The sequence below is a fragment of the Elephas maximus genome, chromosome 18 (genome assembly GCF_024166365.1).
Source record: "Elephas maximus indicus isolate mEleMax1 chromosome 18, mEleMax1 primary haplotype, whole genome shotgun sequence".
Classification (NCBI taxonomy): domain Eukaryota; kingdom Metazoa; phylum Chordata; class Mammalia; order Proboscidea; family Elephantidae; genus Elephas; species Elephas maximus.
Window position 1 is genome coordinate 83,616,641 of NC_064836.1, and position 18,619 is coordinate 83,635,259.

Below are 18,619 nucleotides of genomic sequence, written 5' to 3' on the forward strand. Positions count from 1 at the left end.
TTTTATTCAATGGGTCAGGAGAGGACGTAAGTAGTCCACCTTTTCAAAAGTCATGGTAGGTGATTCTATCGGCTGTGGTGATTAGAACACTTGAATAAACAGTATAGAGCCTAGCCCTCAGTTTTACGGGTTCAGAAACTTGGTTTTGCCAGTAAACTCAAAAGTGATCAGGATCAGAGCAATTAATTTATACTAAACTTGACCACATTAACAATACATTCACTTAGCAAAAAATAGCCTGTGGCTGAGTCGATCCCAATTCATGGGAACCCCATGTGTTACAGAGTAAAACTTCCCCATAGAGCTCTTTTGGCTGTAATCTTTACAGAAGCAGGCAACTAGGCCTTTCTTCTGCAGGGCAGCTGAATGGGTTCAAACCGCCAACCTTTAAGGTTAGCAGGTGATCGACAATTGCTCGCACTACCCAGGGACCTCACAATAAGAAAAAGAACAATTTAAAAAATCAATCAGCTAGTCAATATTTCTCTCCTATAAGGAAATTAACATGGATGGTTATAAAATTATAAACAGAAAATTAGTTTTGAGCCAGAGAAGCTGGTGATACTCGTGACTTGTGTCTTCTAACACAGAAAACTTGATGCTTTTGTCCCCACATAGAATTCTGTCTAGCAGCCTATATGATGTGGGTCAGTTAGCTAGAGCCCATTTGATATACCCCATGGAGGCAACCTCCCTGAGAAGTATCCTCTTTTCTCACAGGGTAAATTAAAATTGACACCCTAATCATCTTTATGGGATTTGTTATTGTTGTTATTTTAGGTGCCAGTTAATTTTGACTCATAGCAATCCCATGAGACAAAGTAGAACTATCCCATAGGGTTTTCTAGGCTGCAATCTTTATGGGAACAACAGATCATCAGGTCTTTCTCCCACGGAGCCACTAGGTTGGTTCAAACTACCAACCCTTCGGTTAGCAGCTGAGTGCTTAATTTTGTGCCACCAGGAAGTGGGGCAAATCTATATAGTCCTGATTGCTTTAAAATACTACTTTAAAATAGTTTCTTCCTAATCTAATTCCCAAATAATAGGCTCATTCACAATTCCTAGGGATACTTTAAACTATCTCTAGGGGTTATTTGTCATACATATCATATATTTTGATAACTTGCTTTATAAATAAGAAAGTGATATCATAAAATATATGTCATAATTATTTTTATTAATTCACAGTTCCTTTAAGCAAAGAGGCATTCCTGGGTCATGCTCACAGTTAAGAGCTCAGCTGCTAATCAAAAGTTTGGTGGTTTGAGTTTACCCAGAGGTACCTTAGAAAAAAAGTCTGGCAACCTACTTCTGAAAAATCAGTCATTGAAAACCTGTGGAGCACAGTTCTGCTCTGACATATGTAGGATTGCCACGAGTTGGTACTGGCTCGACAGCAACTGATTTGGTTTTGGATTTAGTTTAAAGCAAAGAAATTCTAATTTCGATGCAGAGTATGGTAATTTGTTTCCTTGGGATTGCATTATCTGTGAAGGCTACTATGCATTTTTACTTGGCAGATGGAGGCATTTTATGTTGATATGCATACACACATGCTATGTACCCACGCCACAATTAGAAAAGATGAAGCAGAATGCCCTTACTCATTAAGGGGTAAATACAGAAATACATAAAAGGGACCACCCTATCATCATTATCAGGGGCTGATTACAGGCATTTCCAGGAATAATTTATTGCCCATAACTGGACAATTCCACACAAATACCCACTAGCAACTGATAAAAAGAAATACCAAGTTTCTGTCTATAAACAAAATAAGAAATCTCAAGGAGAACTACCAAAAAAAAAAAAAGTGGCAGGACACATGCATAAAAAATTAAGACAAGAAAACAGACTTGGATAGGAAAAAAAATTATTAGAAATTTGGGGAGGAAGCCCAAAAAAGGTTGCTTCCTTTCCCAGGAAGTTTACATGAATAAGCTTCTAGAAAGAACCTTTTTCTTCTCTCCTCCTCCAACCAGTTGTTTAAAATAAACATATGGAGTCAAAAACGCTAACACTTGAACTTCTGCTTGTTAAGATTTAGGTGGACTTTCATGGGTAAAATACAATAAATAATCAAACCTTTACATCTACTTGACGTTAGAGTTTAATTTTCAGAAGATGAGGGCAAACAGTAATTCAATTATGTAAAATCACTAAGGAAAAATAACCACTGAGAAAATTATGGGTACAGTAGCTTTTTGTAATGTATCCGTAGACTATCAGATACTGAAATATTAGGAGATTTGGTTGTGGGAAAAAGAAAACAAATTGAAAAAAAATTTCATTTGCACAAAAGCTTCTAATGCACATAGACCACAACCTTTAAAATGTCATTCTGGTAGATTTTAACACTCAGGATACATTATTCACAGGAAAAATCTCTCAGCAACTGAAGGAAATCTTCCGCTTAAAGAATTAAGGACTTTATATTTCTTTTCATTTGTCGCTAATCTACTGAAGGACTTTGGTAGCAAGTAACTTAACTGTCCAACCCTCAGTTTCTTATCATTAATAATAATGTGTCTTATCTATAAAATATTTCAACAGCTCAACAACCAAAAGGCAAATAACCCAATTAAAAAATGGACAAAGGGTATGAACAGACACTTCACCAAAGAAGACATTCAGGCAGCTAACAGACAGATGAGGAAATGCTCGTGATCACTAGCCATTGTTGCTGCTGTTGTTGTTAGGTACCACTGAGTCGGTTCCGACTCATAACAACCCCATTCAAGACAGAACGATGAATAGACATATGCACAGCTATGTTCATCACAGCATTGTTCACAAGAGCAAAAATATGGAAACAACCTAAGTGCCCATCAACAAACGGATGGATAAACAAATTATGGTACTCACACCAATGGAGTACTCTGCAACAGTAAAGAACAAAGATGAATCTGCAAAACATGTCATGGCATGGATGGATCTGAAGGACATTATGCTGAGTGAAATAACTCAGTCCCAAAATGACAAATATTATATGAGACCATTATTATAAAAACTCAAGAAAAGGTTTACACGCAGAAGAAAAGAAAAGAAAAAAACACTTTGATGGTTATGGTATGGGGTAGAAGTTAGGAGGGAAAATCACTAACTAAATAGTAGATAAATGTTAACTTTGGTGAAGGGAAAGTCAATACACAATATAGGGGAAGTCAGCACAACTTGACCAAGGCAAAGTTAGAGAAGCTCCCAAGACACATTCAGGAAACCCTGGTGGTGTAGTCATTAAGTGCTACAGCTGCTAACCAAAGGATCCACAGCTCAAATCTGCCAGGTGCTCCTTGGAAACTCTATGGGGCAGTTCTACTCTGTCCTATAGGGTTGCTATGAGTCGGAATCGACTCGACAGCCTGGGTTTTGTTTTGTTTTTTAGACACATTCAAACACCTTGAGGGTCTGAGTTACTGGGGCTGAGGACTCGAAACCATGGTCTCAGGGAACATCTAGGTCAATTGGCATAGCATAGTTCAAAAAGAAAATACTCTACATCCTGCTTATGTGAGTAGCGTCTGGGGTCTTAACAGCATGCAAGCAGCCACCTAAGAAACATCTTTTGGCCCCATCCCATCCGCAGCAAAGGAGAATGAAAAAAACACCAAAGACACAAGGAAAATATTAGTCCAAAGGACTAATGAACCGTAAGAACCACAGCCTCCACCAGCCTGAGCCCAGAAGAACTAGATGCCTGGATACCACCACTGACTGACCTGAAAGGGATCACAATAGACAGTTCTGAAAAGAATGGGAGAAAAATGTGGAAAAAAAATCCAAACTCACAAACACAAATAAGACCAGATGTACTGGTCTGACAGAGACTGGAGGACCTCCCAAAACAATGGCTACCAGGCACCCTGCTAACTCAGAACTGAAGCTACCCCTGAAGTACACCTTTCAGCCAAAGATTAGACAGGCTAATAAAACAAGAAATAACACACATGAGGAACATGCATCTTAGTTCAAGCAAATATGCAAGACCAAATATCAAAGCTGCCCAAAAGCAAAGATGAGAAGGCAGGAAGGGACAGGAAAACTGGATGAACGGACACAGGGAATCTGGAGTGAAAATGGGGAGAGTGCTGACACATTGCAAGGACTGCAACCAATGTCACAAAACAATTTGTGTGTAAATTTTTGAATGAGAAACTAATTTGAGCTGTAAAATTTCACTTAAAGCACAATAAAATATTTTTAAAAAATGAATAATGTGTCTTACAGTCCTCCGTTACCACTGCTGTCAAGTAAATTCTGATTCACGTGACCCATGTGTTGCTGAGTAGAACTTCTCCATAGGGTTTTCTTGGCTGTAATCTTTATGGAAGCAGATTGTCAGGTCATTCTCTCATGGTGCCACTGGGTAGGTTTGAATAACCATTCTTTAGGTCAATAGTCAAGAGTAAACCACTTGCACTACCCAGGGACCTCAGTCCTCCAAATGTGGGGCCTTAGTTAAACAAAGTTGGACTATATGAAGAAAAACAGGGCTGCAGAATTGGAGGAAGACTCGTTAACAACCTCTGTTATGCAGATGAAACAACCTTGTTTGCTGAAAGTGAAAAAGACTTGAAGCACTTACTAATGAAGATAAAGACCACAACCTTCAGTATGGATTGCACCTCAACATAAAGAAAACAAAAATCCTCACAACTGGACCAATGAGCAACATCATGACAAATGGAGAAAAGACTGAAGTTGTCAGGAATTTTATTTTACTTGGATCCACAATCAACACCCATGGAAGCAGCAGTCAAGAAATCAAACAATGCATTACGTTGGGCCAATCTGCTGCAAAGGACCTCTTTAAAGTGTTGAAAAACAAAGATGTCACCTTGAAGACTAAGATGCACCTAACCCAAAAAAAAAAAATTTTTTTTTTTTTTTTTAAGCCATGGTATTTTCAATCCCATCAGATGCATGTGAAAGCTGGACAATGAATAAGGAAGACCGAAGAAGAATTCACGCCTTTGAATTATGGTGTTGGCGAAGAATATTGAATATACCATGGACTGCCAAAAGAACGGGCAAATCTGTCTTGGGAGAAGTACAACCAGAATGCTCCTTAGAAGCAAGGATGGCGAGACTGCATTTTATATACTTTGGACATGTTGCCAGGAGGATCAGGATCAGTCCCTGGAGAAGGACATCATGCTTGGCAAAGTACAGGGTCAGCGGAAAAGAGGAAGACCCTCGACGAGGTAGATTGACACAGTAGCTGCAACAATGACCTGAAGCATAACGATTGTGAGGATGGCTCAGGACCAGGCAGTGTTTCGTTCTGTTGTGCACAGGGTTGCTATGAGTGGGAACTGACTTGACAGCACCTAACAACAACAACAGTTACAAATAGTAACTGGTAGATAAAAATGGTCACAGAATGTTTTGTATTTCTCTTATTGAGATGTGGAGTCAGATTCCCTTCCAACTGGTCATCAGCCTTAGGAATTGAGATGTGGAGTCAGATTCCCTTCCAACTGGTCATCAGCCTTAGGAATTGAGATGTGGAGTCAGATTCCCTTCCAACTGGTCATCAGCCTTAGGGATCGAGATGTGGAGTCAGATTCCCTTCCAACTGGTCATCAGCCTTAGGGATCAAGATGTGGAGTCAGATCTCTTCCAACTGGTCATCAGCCTTAGGAATTGAGATGTGGAGTCAGATTCCTTTCCAACTGGTCATCAGCCTTAGGAATCAAGATGTGGAGTCAGATTCCCTTCCAAATGGTCATCAGCCTTAGGAATCGAGATGTGGAGTCAGATTCCCTTCCAACTGGTCATCAGCCTTAGGAATTGAGATGTGGAGTCAGATTCCCTTCCAGCTGGTCATCAGCCTTAGGGATCGAGATGTGGAGTCAGATTCCCTTCCAACTGGTCATCAGCCTTAGGGATCGAGATGTAGAGTCAGATTCCCTTCCAACTAGTCATCAGCCTTAGGGATTGAGATGTGGAGTCAGATTCCCTTCCAACAGGTCATCAGCCTTAGGAATCGAGATGTGAAGTCAGATCCCTTCCAACTGGTCATCAGCCTTAGGAATTGAGATGTGGAGTCAGATTCCCTTCCAACTGGTCATCAGCCTTAGGGATCGAGATGTGGAGTCAGATTCCCTTCCAACTGGTCATCAGCCTTAGGGATCAAGATGTGGAGTCAGATCTCTTCCAACTGGTCATCAGCCTTAGGAATTGAGATGTGGAGTCAGATTCCTTTCCAACTGGTCATCAGCCTTAGGAATCAAGATGTGGAGTCAGATTCCCTTCCAAATGGTCATCAGCCTTAGGGATCGAGATGTGGAGTCAGATCCCTTCCAACTGGTCATCAGCCTTAGGGATCGAGATGTGTAGTCAGATCCCTTCCAACTGGTCATCGGCCCTAGGAATCGAGATGTGGAGTCAGATCCCTTCCAACTGGTCATCAGCCTTAGGAATTGAGATGTGGAGTCAGATTCCTTTCCAACTGGTCATCAACCTTAGGAATCGAGATGTGGAGTCAGATTTCTTTCCAACTGGTCATCAGCCTTAGGAATCGAGATGTGGAGTCAGATTCCCTTCCAACTAGTCATTAGCCTTAGGACTTGCTCGACTAAGAGAGTGTAGAAATGATGTTCTGGAACTTCTGAGGTTACATTACAACAAGTCTTGCATCTTTCACCTGGGACTCTTGAAATGCTTTTCCTGGGGGAATATAGCCACATGTAAAATCCCACTAATCCAAGACTGCCATATTGTGAGGAAGCATAAGCTAGCCATGTGGGGAAGTCATATGAGAGAGAGAGAGAGAGCAGCTTTTAAAACATTGAAAAGGCTCTGAGCTTTTTCTTGCACCGAAGGCAGGCGAAGTAAGTACCATATGCACTTGTTCTGATTTACCTACAAATTTGACTTAAAGACACAGGTAGGAACAGATCTCTTCTGTAACCTGGGAACTGCCTATATTCCAGCCATCCCAGTCCAGGTGTGAGATACGTAAGTGAAAAAAGCTTCAGGTGACTCCCAGCTACCATCTAACTACACTGCATGAATTGTCTAGCTGATGCAAATAACCCAAGAATTGTTAGAAATTGTTGGCTGAAGCCACTAAGTTCTGGGGTAGTCTGCCACTGTGCAGGAGAAAGATGTGGCAGTCTGCTTCCATAAAAGCTTTTACAGCCTTGGATTCTACAATAGATAACAATTGAAAAAAACACAATTAACTTCACAAATCATGTGATTCTTGCGCTCATAGTGATCTACAGTGGCTGCGCAGTTTTGTTATAAATCTCATTAGAGGTCTTTTGGTCCCATATGAGGAGCCCTGGCAGTGCAGAGGTTAAGCACTCAGCTGTGAACCAAAAGGTTGGCAGTTCGAAGCCACCAGCCACTCTGCAAGAGAAATATATGGCAGTCTGCTTCCACAAAGATTACTGCCTTAGAAACCCCATGCAGCAGTTCTACTCTGTCTTGTAGGGTTGCTATGAGTCAGAATCAGCTTGACAGCAGTGGATTTAAGGGGTTGGCACCGTATGAATGTGGATCTTAGAGCTGTGTTTATTTGGTTGAGTCCATTCTCCACTTTTGTCATGAGAATGCGGAGGCCCTTGGCAATCACTGTTTACTGTATTGGAAGAAAGGGAAGATAGTAGGTGCCTTCCCAATCTCCTGCTACAACATAACCAGCTGACCTACAAGCATGAACAGGTTCTATTAGCATAATGAAAACTGGAAGAACATTTTCACTCTAAAAATGTTATACACTGAAACTCAGCTGCATTTGCTTCTTGCTGCTGTTGTACATGTCGCAGTACATAGGCTGTGTACATCAGAAATTAAAGGTCATGGGCAGATTTAAATTTTTTTTTTTTTTTTTGCTATTTTCCCATTTTGTCATTTGTTACACGCTTCTGTTTTATAGTTCGTTAGTGTTTTCTGGTTTACAAACATCTCTGAAGGTCTAGTGGGATGATTTTTGATGACGAGGTATAAGGAAGAAAAGGAGAATTTTATTTCTGACCTAACAGAAAAAAAAAATTTTTTTTTTAACAGATAATTATGACAAGGCTTGAGATGAAGAAATTTGAAATGTTCCAGTCACCAGGTATAATAAGTCAACTTATTGATAACCAGTCTATCGGGGGTCAGCCCCAGGAAGGAAAGACCCTTACTGTGTGTCCTGGCAGATAACCTGAAGAACTGACATGTAGCCCTTTCCAGATTCATGAGTTTATTCAGGGAAAATTACTGACATGGACAAGCAGTTGCTCTCCAGTGGCGGCCGGCTGGAGTATTTTCCGCAACCACCTAGCAATGGACCCAAGCTTATATACCATTCCAGTTGGGACCAAGGCTCATCATTTTTCTCCCATGTCCTTGGGCAGTCAGTGTTCCCAGGGACTTCACGTCCAGGCCCAGATGTTTTCCTTCTTGTTGCTAAGGCATGCTTCGGTCTTGGCTGCTGGCCCAGTCATGCCACTCCCGGCCTTATACCTTAGCCTGAGTCCATCCTTAATGCATCCCCAGCATGCTTCAGGGAAGAGCAAAGCTGATCCCATTAGGGAGGGAATGCATATAGCTGAATAGCATTACCCTATGCTGTCATACAATGTTGAAAAGGTTTTTTTGTAATAAACTGAAAACTAATAGCTTTTTGGAAACCCTTTTTGGAAAAAAAGCTTTTTGGAAACCTTTTTGGAAAAAAAGCTTTTTGGAAACCCTGGTGGCGTAGTGGTTAAGTGCTATGGCTGCTAACCAAGAGGTCGGGAGTTCAAATCCGCCAGGCCCTCCTTGGAAACTCTACAGGGCAGTTCTGTGGCAGTGGGTAATAACTTTTTAAAACATATTTAGGATTCAACATATTTCATCAGTAAATGTCATGTTGTGGCATTTGTAAAATTTGTAAATGATTTTTGAAACTCCGATGTCATAGTGGTTAAAAGCTACGGCTGCTAAACAAAAGGTTGGCAGTTCAAATCCACCAGGCCCTCCTTCGAAATTCTATGGGGCAGTTCTACTCTGTCCTATAGGGTCGCTATGAGTCGGAATCGACTTGACTGCAACAGGTTTGGATTTTTTTGTTTTTGGTAAATGATTTTGAAATTCATAAAACTTTTTCTCCTGCAAAAAGATGTTCTCACCAAAGCAAAAGCCAAGATGTATTTAATGTTTTGTCTTCATTTTTGAAACTCAAAATTCTTGGAACACTTGTGTTGTTATCCGTACTGATGCTGCTTTATGACATGGTTCATTCCATGAGAGATTTACCTCTCTTGAAAAAAAAAAGAAAATCCAGATGTGGTTATAACACATTACATTCTTCAAGCCAGAGAGGTGCTAGTGTCAAATATTCTTAGAGATTAAATGAAAAATGTTCTGGATGACGGTTCCAAAAATATTTAGTTTTATTAAGCAAAGACTAGTTCACTTGAGAATATTTCAGAAAACTGTGAAAACTGGAAAAAAAAACATATCTTAGTTGCTTAGTAAAAAAAAGGCTTTTCAACAGGGTGTTCAAACTGAAAGGAGAATTGCAGAAGTATTACCGAGAAATTAGTCTGCTAGATTTTTAAAAAATGCTTTGAGGATGAAGAATGGCTGAAGAACATTAATCTCTAGAGCTAGGTAACCATTTGTTATTACACAAACCACTTGAACACATCTCTGCAAGGCCCCGGAAAAAAATGTTTTGACTTCAAGTGACACAATTATTGGAAATAAAAGGAAATGGAATTTTTGTAAAAATAAGGTTGCACAAGGAATTTTAAAATGCTGCTCTTGTTCCTTGGACCTGAGAGTGCGAAAGGAGATTAGCAAGTCTCAAATCCTATTGAAAACCAAGGGAAGAACAGCAGAACAATATTGCACAGTCTTTTCCTTCTTTTCAATGAAAAATGATCCTTTCTTTGATTTTCTGCTCAGATTAAGAGTGTGAATTTGGGAGAAAAGGGAGAACTTTGTGAGCTACATCTGATCATACCTTCAAGAAAAGATTTACTGACCTCCTCTAGGCAAGTTTTGGATTTCTGTGAAGAAACAATATCCTTCCATTCATAGAAAAGCAATAAACATTTTGTTGTACTTTTCAATTTCATACATGTGTGAACAAGCTTTTTCTTATTCATCAAGTGTCAAGAACAAGGGCAGAAATTGTCTCATTTGGGTTGAAAATGAAAAGCTGAATATTTGTGCAGCAATAACTATATACATACATACAAACTTGCACACTTACATATGTGCATCAATTTTACATTGCCTGTCACTGTCCAGTTGATTACAACTCATAGCCACCCTATAGGACAGAGTAGAACTGCCCTATAGGGTTTCCAAGGCTATAATCTTTACGGAAACAGACTGCCACATTTTTCTCCTGGTGGGTTTGAACCAACAACCTTTCAGTTAGCAGGTGCTTAACCTCTCTGCACCAGGCTTCCTTGGTTTTACATTAAAGAGGTAAATTTTCGTTTTTACATGTAGTTTCAAATACTATACTTTTTATATGTAGATACATAAGTAAGATTAAGTAGCAAATTCATGTGTATAATTTTGATACTTCTAGGCCTAGATTTGAGTCTTATCATATCATTAATTAGAAAATATGTTTTCAAAGTTCCTATAAAATTTGTGTCTTAGGATATATTTTTATTTGTAGTGCTTTGAATTATGGTTTTATAGTTTTACTACTCCATACAGTCAATAAAATTTTATATTTTAAGTCATGATCATTAAACTAGTTTGTATTTTTTTAAATGAATTCCACCAAGCTTACTTTTAGAAGAAATAAATATGATTTTGATTTAAATGAGCTATTTAACAGAAATTTGTTATTTATACCTTTTAAGTTTTTAAACCTTATAAAAAAGAGATTAATTTCATGAAAATTAAAATAAACCTAAGTACCTTTTTTTAAAAGAAAGTTTAGCTAAAAGTTATTTTCAGAGAAAAACTATTCTTGCATATACCACACACCATGTCTCATTAGCATCCCACACTGAAGAAGCATGTGATATTTTATGCCAACATACACAAGGTTTTAAAAAATGAAGTAAGTTTTTTGTTTCTTTTTTAATGAAGAAAAACTGAGGTTTCTTTTACCTCTAATACCAACTTTTATTAGAGTTTGTAGACCTTGTAGAGATGTAGAAACATACAAGAAGACAAGGCTAATAGTTTGGCCATAATAAGTATATCCACAGAAAAAAATACCTGTGCCAAAAAAACACTGAAACTTATTATGGAATAATTAGATCTATAATTACTGATCATGAAAATATACTGTGAGCTATAGATGCAAAAATTTTATGCAGTGATTCCCTGAGACCCAAACATTATTTTGAATGTTCCTCCAGGGTAAAAATATTGAGAAAGACTGTTTGAAAGTGATGAACTAAAAAACAATACCATCACATGTGTTTATACTGGGAGGCCAGGTATAGTGGTCTGTTGTTCCCTAGTGCCAAACAAATTTAATATTCTAACTTGATGAACCCCTCCAAACTGACTGCTATTGCAGATGACTTAGGTAAGGAAAAGCCAGAAACACAAGAGATGTTCAACCAACTAAGGGAGACATATTGGTCTACTTAACCCAGCTCCAGTGTCAATTGAGATAACTCAGCTCCTTTTTCTTCATCGTCAAGCTCCAATAAACATCTCTTCAGCACCTAGCTGACCTCTGTGTAATGCGGACAATTGTTTCTCCTTCCTAAGTCTCAGCTATGAGCCAGAATTGACTCAATGGCAACGGGTACAGTTAATAAGTCTCAGCTTCCTCGTCTATAAAAATGTGAATGTGGAGTACAATACTGCGAAGGTCCCTTCCAGCTCTATCATCGTATGAATCCAAATGTAAGAGGAGAGGTAATTTATGCCAAAGTAACAATCTAGAAGAAAATTTTTTTTCTTGTAGCATCTAGTTTGATGCATAGTTACACATTAGTATACTATAGAGCAATACAAATGAATAAAATACTAACACACACAAGCATATGAATGGATTACATAGGCACATTAAGTGAGGGCCACCACTCCTCTGTCAGTTTGTAGTACTGTGGTGGCTTGCGTGTTGCTGTGATGCTGGAAGCTATGCCACTGGCACTGAAGTACCAGCAGGCCACTCGCTGTGGTCAGGTTTAAGTGGAGCTTCCAGACTAAGACAGACAGGAAGAAAGGCTTGGTAATCTACTTCCAAAGATTAGTCAATAAAAACCTTATGGATCACAATAGAATACTGTTTGATATATACATGACATCAAGAAAGACCAACCAATCACTAGAAAAGGACATCATGTTTGATAAAGTAGAGGGCCAAGAAAAATGAGGGAAATCCTCGTTGAGAGGGAGTGACACAATAGCCACGACCATGGACTTAAACACAGCAACAGTCATGAAGATGGCACAGAACCACGCAACAATTTGTTCTGTGATATATAAGGTCACCATTAGTCAGAGCCCACTCAACAGTGACTAACAACGACAACATTATTGAGGGAAAGAAACCAGACATAGAAGAATATATACTATATGATTCTACGTATTTAAAGTTCAAGAACAGACTTCACCTCACACACTTTGGACGTGTTATCAGGAGAGACCAGTCCCTGGAGAAGGACATCATGCTTGGCAAAGTATAATGTCAGTGAAAAAGAGGAAGGCACTCAAAGAAATGGATTGATACAATGCAACAATGGACTCAAGCATAGCAACTATCATGATGATGGTTCATGACCAGGCAATGTTTCGTTCTTTTTTACATAGGGAGGCTATGATTTGGAACCAACTCAACAGCACCTAACAACAACGTTTGGAATGTTTCCCATGAGTGTGTATTTTCCTCACCATATCAAGTTAATTATAGTAAGTCCTCTTGAGCAATGGCTAAGGCTCCAGGTCCCTGCTCCTAGGTTTAAGGTGAAGAAAGACATCACTCTGACAAACTGGGGTATGGTGATAAAAAAGGAACCTCTGCATGAGGGGCTAAGGAGGTGAGAAATTGGGTGACTAAGGGGAGAAAATGTAAAAGTTATTGAAAGAATGTTATAAATTATACAGTAAAACCTGAGATCCTGAACTCTATGGGACTGCCTTGTTTTTGCAGGTCTTGTAAGTCTTCTGAAGCCCTGGTGACCCAGCAGTTAAGAGCTCAGCTTCTAACTCTAAGGTCAACAGTTTGAATCCATCAGCCGCTCCTTGGAAACCCTAGGAAACCCTACAGAACTCTGTCCTGTAAGTTCGTTATGAGTCTGAATCAGCTTGGTGACAACGGGTTTGGTTTTGGTAAGTTTTCCACCATTGATAGGCTGCAGTTTTACCCCTTTTCTATGACTGATTTTAGTGTAATATATTTTAGTTTTCCTTCTCTGATAGATTTCGACCTTACAAAGGTTCTGGCTTTTGCAGATTTTACTGTACATTATGACTTCTCTATCTTAATCCTCATCCAATCTTCAGGAAAATTTATTCAGTGAATGACTGGATTATTTGTTAAACCTGATAAGGATTTTGACTTGGATCATGGGATAAATGAATTTGGGGCATAGTGGGAGAAATATAGCTGATATCTTGGTTATCTCAATCAAATGATCAAGATTTTACTTTGTACCTAAGGAGACAAAAGTTTCTCTTAGAAGAAAGGAAGGAAGAAGGAAAAAAGAAATGAAGAAAAAAGGAAAACAAAGAAAAAGCAAAGGAAAGGAAAAAACTGAATTTAAGACAAACTTCCTATTCAGGATCAATTTCTATCAACCTAATCTAGGTTGAATCTAATCAATATGAAAATATGCTCTCGAGCTAGAGGTCAAGGAAAACACACTCGTCATTTTGGGAACTAAAGATAAGGAAAGGAGTGAGAAGAGAAGACCTGAATATGTCTTTGGAAGGAGGAGCTGAACGTGGAAAACTAGAGACTGCTGACTACTTCTTTAGAAAAACAGGTTTAGAGAAAATAGGTGCTGGACAGTAGGAGAGCCAGTGATGTGAAAGAAAGAATTTTGTAATGAAATTAGATAAGGATGAGATGAACCAGGTTTCAAGGTGCAGGCATGATGAGCAAAAGTCAGGGACAGGATACGTAAGCACAATGGTAAAGTTGAGCAACCACAAGATATGGGATAGATGTGTCTAAAGCAGATTCTTAGGAGAGGAGTAGTAAGGAAGTAAATAGAGAACCTCTTAGATTATCAGAAGTATAGTCCTATTGAATGAAAGGGTCAGAAATTTTAGCTCTTATTTAGGGTAAGGACAGGGCAGAGAAATAAAGTGGTAAACAAGGAAGTGACTGGAGACCACTATTCAAATCCAAATTAATACATCAATTAAGAAGTGTAAATAAAGTGATAGGAGACAGGTAATGAGTAGGAATATTTTTAGCACTGAGTGACTAAGCATGTGGAGAGCTGAAGGAATCCTATAGATAAAGAGTACCACAGGGAGATGAAAGGTGAGCACCCAAAGTCCCAAGAGTAATAACTTATGTTCTCATTTCTACTACTTTTAGTGGTGGCATTAAGAGTTACCCACAGTGGTTGCAACAATGGGCTCAAACATAGCAACAATTGTAAAGACAACACAGAACTGGGCAGTGTTTCATTCTTTTATATGGATGGCACCTAACAACAACAAAAATCATGGAATGAAAGGGGACTTCTAGAGTTTTGCTTGATCCTGTTTCACCACACTTTTACTATATACCTGTGTAGAGCCATCTTTGCCCTTTTCTCTTTCTCTGTGGGCACAAAGATTAGCACAGGACCAAGAATATAGTAAATCCATGATAGATGTTGAAATGAATGAATTGTTGTTGTTGTTAGGTGCCATCGAGTCAGTTCTGACTCATAGTGATCCTATGTACAACGGAATGAAACACTGCCCAGTCCTGCAACATCCTCACAGTCATTGCTATGTTTGAGTCCATTGTTGCAGCCCCTGTGTCAAGTTATCTTGTTGAGGGCCTTCCTCTTTTTCACTGACCCTCTACTTTACCAAGCATGATATGCTTCTACAGGGACTAGTCTCTCCTAATAAGATGTTTAAAGTATGTGAGATGAAGTCTCACCATCCTCACTTCTAAGGAGCATTCTGGCTGTACTTCTTCCAAGAGAGATTTGTTCATTCTTCTAGAAATCCATGCTATATTCAATATTCTTTACCAACACCACCATTTAAAGGCATCGATTCTTCTTCAATCTTCCTTATTCATTGTCCAGTTTTTGCACGCATATGAGGCAATTGAAAAGGCCATGGCTTAGGTCAGGCACATCTTAGTCCTCAAAGTGACATCTTTGCTTTTTGACTCTTGAAAGAGGTCTTTTGCAGCAGATTTGCCTGAGGCAATATGTAGTTTGATTTCTTGACTGCTGCTTCCATGAGTGTGGATTGTGGATCCAAGTAAAATTAAATTCTTGACAACTTCAATCTTTTCTCCCTTTAACATGATGTCGCTTATTGGTCCAGTTGTGAGAATTTGTTTTCTTTATGTTGAGGTGTAATCCCTACTGAAGACTATAGTCTTTGCTCTTCATCAGTAAGTGCTTCAAGTCCTCTTCACTTTCAGTAAGCGAGGTTGTGTATCGCAGGTTCTTAACGCATCTTCTTCTAATCCTGATGCTGTGTTCTTCATCTACTTCAGCATCTCAGAATTTCTGCTCAGCATACGGATCAAATAAATATGGTGAAAGAATAAACACTGACACACGTTTCCTGATTTTAAACTACATAAAAAAAAAAATAGTATCCCTTTATTCCGTCCAAATGATTGCCTCTTGGTCTATGTACAAGTGAAATGAATGAATGGGGGAAAAAACAAACCATTGGAACTTGTTCTTGTCCCCTAATCTTGTTTAGGAGCAAAAAATACTATAACCTAAAGCTCGTTCATATAGATTTAACATTGTATTACATCTGGTTGTACGTATTCTTTAGCTTTTTTGAAGGAAGTAATGACATAATCATAAGGCAAAATCCCAGTAATTTCCATATGAAAAAATCCTTGATACTGAAATATCTAACAATGATATGTTAATTGTTCATTCCTTGTGGTGGAAGTTGGCTCTACCTGGCTGTTCATCTGTTTCCATATGACCTCTGTGCTGCAGCATGACGCCACGAGTTTTGGATATTAATAAGTTTCCAAAATCATAAAATATCTCATCGATATTTTATAAGTGCCCTAACTCAGCTCATATTGCTCTATTTTCTTAATTACTTCTAGGTTTATAGTTGTAGAACTCTGTTATTTCCTATATTAAGATATATTTGATGCCAAAATGCTAGTGTTTCATCTTACGAACATTGCTAAGCCTGACACTATAAGCTACAGCAGTCTAATTTTGTGTTCTGTTACTTCGTTCTGTGTCATTCAGTTTCTATGTCTATCACCACTCAAAATTTCCTCTAACATATACTTGCTGGGTTTCCGCGCAATCACCGTCTCCTGAAGGGCAATGCTAGATCCTTTAATCTTCCTGAAAGGTTGCCTTTCTTCAGTCATAATTAAATGATAATTTTAAAGCCCTTCATGATCTCAGCGAACAAGATGCCGGCAATAAAATGAATGTTTTTTGCTTCTGATACTGGAACTTCTTGCTGGACTGCTTATAAATTAACTAATCTAACTACAAAAGGAAAAAAAAAGGATCTTTTTGTAGATAAATTCATAAAACTTAGTAATCTAGAACAAAAGAAGTTTTTGATGATAATTATAAATATCCTATTTGTTTCTGAAGTTAGAATTTCCTGGAGAAAATTTACTTTTTTGATGAGAGACATATAATCTTTATGTCTATGTGTGACCCATACCCACATTTCTGGCAGCCTTGAACCAGTGGTGCTGGAACACTATCATTTTATTTGTTTTTTTCAATTAATCTTTACTTTAAGCGAAAATTTACAAATCAAGTCAGTCTCATACAAAAATTTATACACCTTGCTGTTGCTGTTGTTGTTAGATGCCATCAAGTCGGTTCTGACTCATAGCGACCCTATAAACAACAGAATGAAACACTGCCTGGTCCTGAGCCATTATGGATGTGTGCACCTGTTTCTTCTCATTTTGAGTGGTGCCACATCAGACAATGAAGGTCCCGAAAGCTTTACTCCATCCACGTCATTAAGGAAGACTCTACTTTGAGGAGGCAGCTCTTCCCCAGTCATCTTTTGAGTGCCTTCCAACCTGGGGGGCTCATCTTCCAGCACTATATCAGACAATATTCTGCTGCTGTTCGTAAGTCTCATCTTCCAGCACCTTGCTATACACTCCTAATTGCTTTCCCCCAAGTAAGACAGAACACTCCTTCCCTCCACTCTCTGTCTTCATGTCCATTTGGGCAGCTTCTGGCCCCCTCTGCCCTCTCATCTCCCCTCCAGACAGGAGACGCCAACACAGTCTCACGTGTCTACTTGATCCAAGAACCCCGTTCTTCACTGGTAACATTTTCCATCCCATACTCCAGTCCAATCCCTGTGTGAAGAGTTGACCCCGGGAATGTTTCCTGTCTTTTGCTAACAGAAGGTCTGAGGACCATGACCTCCAGGGTCCTTCTAGTCCCAGTCTGATCATTAAGGCTGGTCTTTTTACGAGAATTTGAGGTCTGCATCCCACTGCTCTCCTGCTCCCTCAGGGGTTCTCAGTTGTGTTGTCTGTTAGGGCAGTCATCGGTTGTGGCCAGGCACCATCTAGTTCTTTTGGTCTTGGGCCAAAGTAGTCTCTGGTGTATGTGGTCCTTTCTGTCTCTTAGGCTCATAGTTATCTTGTGTCTCTGGTGTTCTTCATTCTTCCTTGTTCTACGTGGGTTGAGACAAATTGATGTATCGTAGATGGCCGCTTGCTTGCATTTAAGACCCCAGATGCAACTCTCCAAAGTGGGATGCAGAATGTTTTCTTAATACATTTTATTATACCAATTGACTTAGATGTCCCCTGAAATCATGCTCCCCAAACCCCTGCCCCTGCTTCGCTGGCCTTTGAAGCATTCAGTTTATTCAGGAAGCTTCTTTGTTTTTGGTTTAGTCCGGTTGTGTTGACCTCTCCTGTATTATGTGTTGTCTTTCCCTTCACCTAAAATAAAACTTGTCTACAATCTAATTGGTGAAAAACCCTCTTCCCCCTTTCCCATCTCTTAACCATCAAAAAATATTTTCTTCTCTGTTTAAACAATTTCTCCAGTTCTTATAATAGTGGTCTTGTACAATATTTGTCCTTTTGCAACTGACTAATTTCACTCAGCATAATGTCTTCCAGATTTCTCCATGTTATGAAATGTTTCATGAATTCATCATTGTTCTTTATCGATTCGTAGTATTCCACTGTGTGAATATACCATAAATTATTTATCCATTCATCTATTGATGGGCACCTTGGTTGCTTCCATCTTTTTGCTATTGTCAACAGTGCTGCAATGAACATGGGTGTGCATATATCTGTTCGTGTAAAGGCTCTTATTTCTCTAGGATATATTCCAAGAAGTGGGATTGCTGGATCTTATGGTAGTTCTATTTCTAGTCTTTTAAGGAAGCACCAAATCGATCTCCAGAGTAGTTGTATCATTTTACATTCCCACCAGCAGTGTATAAGTCTTCCAGTCTCTCCACAACTTCCCCAACATTTATTATTTTGTGTTTTTTGGGGGGGTTAATGCCAGCCTTGTTGGAATGA